This window comes from Ostrea edulis, chromosome 4 (genome assembly GCF_947568905.1).
Source record: "Ostrea edulis chromosome 4, xbOstEdul1.1, whole genome shotgun sequence".
Lineage (NCBI taxonomy): Eukaryota > Metazoa > Mollusca > Bivalvia > Ostreida > Ostreidae > Ostrea > Ostrea edulis.
In genome coordinates, this window is record NC_079167.1 from 24,616,383 (window position 1) to 24,621,434 (window position 5,052).

Here is a 5,052-nt window from a genome sequence, read left to right on the forward strand (position 1 = left end):
TATTTTTTCTTGTAATATCCAAATGCACTATACTTTTCATAGTAAAATAACCGAGTTTTGGCTCTTCCGTGTATTACCCCCACCATTTCTGAAGGGCGCGAAATTTTAAAAGGGACGAATAAAATCTTAACATTTTTAAGAATTAAATTAAAGAATGTAAATATAAGTATTGAATTCTTATTTTTCTTAACGCGCGGTATTCAATTTGTCGGCACGGCCAGGTGCTGTTATACTACCGCCGACATCCAAAAATAAGAATTCAATACTTAATTAAAACATTTAAACGTCCACAATCTTTCACTTTTGTAACAGTTGCTTCTATAGCGATTGTGATAGAAATAAGTGTTTTTTAAAAATTTTGATGCAAAGGAAAATAGAACATAACCCAGAATGACGAGTTTGAGCAGATTCTAAGAAATTCATATCTGCACCAAATGAAAAGCGAAGATGACGAACAGTGATCAATTTTATAACTCCTATAAGCAATACAGAAACAGAGAGTTGGGCAAACACGGACCCCTGGATATACCAGAGGTATGTGATGAATATTTTTGATAGGCCCTATAGTAGGACACTGTGACTATTCAGAATCATATCTTCAGGAGTTATTGCCATATTGCATATTATTCCCGCGGGGATCCGGGTTAGAATAGGTCTTCAGTAGTATCACAACAGGTGTGTCACGATAAACATCCCTCCAGTCAAAGACCGTAAGTGGCGTGTATAGACCTAAATTTTGTAGCCATTCACCGGGAATGGTAACGTCTCCATATGAGTGAAAAATTCTCGAGCGGGATGTTAAGCAATATACAACAAACCAAATATCATACTAAGACATTACGAAAAACCAATTAGAATTTGTAGATTTCCCGTTTCTATCAGATGATTTGAATTTGTTGAACACATTTGATGCGAGTTGGATTTTCTCAAAATCACCTCTCAACTCGGGGGTCCATAGCGGTAAGCTAGTGGTTATATATACATGTACTGGATTTGTATCGATCCCGGTGCTGCGTCAAACTTAAGATATTTAACAAAGGTAGTGACTGCTGATCAAGCACCCAGCACGAGAGGTGAAAGTTACGGGTCTGTCGGATAAGGTACTGGTAGGCATTGGCGCGTTAAGGAGTCCTCACAGCTATGTCTCAGAGCTCCAAGCATGGGTCAATATTTGTGGTACTTCCACAAAGAAGCTGGTAACGTTTCTACATGAGTGAAGTTTTTTCGAATGGGATGGAAAATATGATACAAAGAAACATTTCGTGTGTATTTTAATAAATCAATCAATCTGAATCGAAATATGTCGACAACATTTGGTGAGGGTCGGGTTTTCGTGAAATCTGTTGGCCGATGTGGGTTATGGATACATTGCGTTGCGGACATTTATCATTTATATAAATACCAGAAACATAGTTATTGTGTAAATATGTTGTATCTTATTCATATGCGATATATATTTTCATTACATGTTATTTTTTCATGTTTTGTGGGATACTTTCAGAATAAGATGATTTTAGAAGTGAAAGTTTTGTACTTTATTTAGGAATGGGGGAATTGTAAATACGCAGCTTGTACAACCAGGTAAGGCAGTGTTTTCTGTATGATCAGTTATACACAAAATTATGTCACTGGAATTTGCTCCTGTCAGACAATGCATATTTGTGAGGATGTTTTGTTTCCAAAACCCATGGATAGACTGTATGATAGAACAAGCATACTGCAAGTATTGCATAACAATATATGCCAATTACTGCCCGGAAGTCATGCCAATTACTGTCCGGAAGTCAAGTTGTTTGCGGAACATTCTGTGTAAATCAAGTCTAGAGTATATATGTGTAATAAAATGAAAAAATAAATTATTTTAAAAAATAGTACAAAATATAATTTGATAAGAAAATTTCAATTGTATCGCTTTTTACATTTTAGGTCACCTGAGTCATTCATTTGACCAATACCTATCCGTTATTGTCCGTCGTCGTTCAATTGCAACAATGTCACTGATGATATTCTGGAGGTCTTCGTCATTTTCTGGACTTTCCCCATTTTTTCACCATGTCAATTCAAGGAAAATAATTGAATGGTTCCATGGAAAGTAGGGGTATGGCTGCCTTACTTCACAAAACATCTGCAAAATACCAAAACAATATTTATTATTTCATGAGTTTGCCTCTGGTCAGGACACCCCCCCCCCCCTCCCCTGTCATATAGAAAACCCAAACATGTTAGTATCATACGTGTTTTGACCAGAAAAGTTATTGTAATTTTCAGAGGTTTTATGGCTAAGTTTAACCATAAATTACAACAACTCAGCCTTTGGTATTAAAATCCTCCTTGCAATTGTTCACCTTTTTTACTGCACAATAATATGCATATGCATCTCTTTTACTAATTAAATTTGAATTTAGAGACGGAGATAAAGATTTTCATTTGGCCTATTCATTGTGAGAATTGTCTATCTCAAATGAGTATGCACTGATATATTCTTTGTGATCTAATAAAATTTAAAATTAGATGATTGTATAGACTGATTTTCGTTTTCTAGTCTTCTCATAAAAACAATATTTCATGGGTCAAGTTGTCTAAACAAGGTATGACTTGTCTAACCAAGGGGATGAGTTGCCTAAATATGGCTTGCGTGAAGCATAAAACTGAAAGTAACAAAAGATGTGTTTGTGAAACACTAATGACAACAAAGAACAATAAACAAGGTCAAAAACTTTGATATCAAAAGAAAGGTCTTGTCACAAGGATTGTTAATATGAAATATGACAACATTTCATTCACCCTTCAAAAGGTTTTGAAATTTGGGTCAAATTCCAAATTTAAGGTCACAATGTAAAAAAACTTTAACACAAAAGGTAACTTGACTTGTGACTCGTTGATATAAATGCATGTATAAATTTTCAAATCAATAGTTGCAGACACACAACCGAGAGAGTAAGGAAAAATATTAATGCACAGATGCACACACAGGTTGATCACTATAGTCCTCTTGACTATAGGCGGTACTTTGATTGAAACAAATGTCTGATATACTCTTAAGTTGTATTTTCTTTTATTTATATGCAGAGATATTTATACAATACTACATATAAATATGTTATATGCTATTTTTTTTATCGAAATCACAGGAAAGTTTCAAAATGATCAAAGTATTCCACATTACCTAACCCTGCATTTATCATTAATATATAAGTATGCAATAAACATGATACAATGTAAATAACAGAATCATTAATGAAATTTACTTCTTTCTGATTTTCAATTCATTAATGTAAAACTTATACGGTCCCACTTTGGATGCACCAGATGCGCATTTCGACAAATAATGTCTCTTCAGTGATGCTCAACCGAAATGTTTGAAATCAGAAATAACAATGAAGTTTTAGAGCTATTATAGCCAAAAACAGCGTGCCAAAAAAAGTGGAGTCAAATTCGTCTAAGGATAAGAGCTATGCATGAGGGAGATAATCCTTAATTTTGAAATAAATTTCTAAATTTTATAACAGCAATTAAATATGCATCCGTATTTTCAAGCTAGTAACGAGGTACTTAGCTACTGGGCTGTAGAGACCCTCGGGGACTAACAGTCCACCAGCAGAGGTCTCGACCCAGGGGTCATAATGTAAAACTTATACGGTACCAATTTGGATGCACCAGATGCGCATTTCGACAAATAATGTCTCTTCCGTGATGCTCAACCGAAGTGTTCGAAATCCGAAATAACAATCATAAATCTCACAAATATCGACATAAACTCATCCACAAATATTCAATGACATTTAATTTTATTCCAAAATTGATATTCGAAATTATTTTGATTCCAATATACACTGCTAAATAAATTTGCTGTCTATAGAACACAATAACTACAGTTACATTGATAATACACACACCCTCCCTTCAATAATTTCCTTTACCATTTTCTTTAAAAGTTAAAAGATGTTTAAAAACTAAATATAAATTGCTCTTACATTCTCCAGAAAATTCCTGGACCTGAATTTGTACTTAATTTGTTTGACTTAATTCAGTTTCCATCCATAATTCTAACGATTTATATGTTAGTCGTGTTGTTAGAAGTACGGTACCACTTAAATTCCTATTAGATGTTATTCAGAAATTTGTTTATATCATACTTTTCAACTCTTTCTTTACATTTGTCTTAATCTGGACATAACTTCTGTGCTTCTCAATGCATTGTCTTGTCAGCAAACACCAAACACCAATATTTCATTATATGTGTTTTTAAAGCATAAATTTATTTCAAGCGTTTTTTTTGGGGGTTGGGGGGTTGGGTTATAACTCGCTAAAAATAGCATTTAATTTGAGAATTACATAATCTTACTACTTAAAACACTATACAGCTTAAATTTGGAGAATGAACTTAAAAGTTATGTTCACCAATTCAAAGATATCGTTCGAAAAGACTATGCGGTACTAAAATCATATGTGATTATTTGCTTTTGATATTTTAATGACTATCTGAAATTACACCCATTTATGCATGAAATTGATGTGTATGTTGTGCTAAAAATAGAACGGCCCATTAGGTGTTAGTTCGGGGGGTACTCATCAATTTTGCCACAAAATATTACATAACTACTAAAATACTTTGAAATATCATAAAAAGCTCTGAAAATTTGACACCTTCCATAATTTTTTTTTTGAGTTTGCATGGTTCTATAGTAGAGTCTGTGGAGTCTATAAGGGACACAGGCTCCTGCAGATTGGTTGGTGTCCCTCGGATTATCTTTCGAGGTATCAAAGATTTGTCTTATGTACAATCGTCAGATGGTCAGCTTTTGTACAGAAACCAAAATCCTTACATCCAAATTAAAAACTGTTATGTTCCTTTAAGAAATGTTTTTGATAATTCCTGTTCAGACCCCATGTGTTCAATCTCAAAATGTTTTGCAAAAAATTGCAAAATTTGTGATATACTGATCACTAGAAATTCATTTAGTAGTAATCTCACTGGACGTAGTTTTTGTACCAAACTTTTGATAATTTGACTTGTAAATCTTCTAACGTTGTCTACGCCATTGAGTGTAA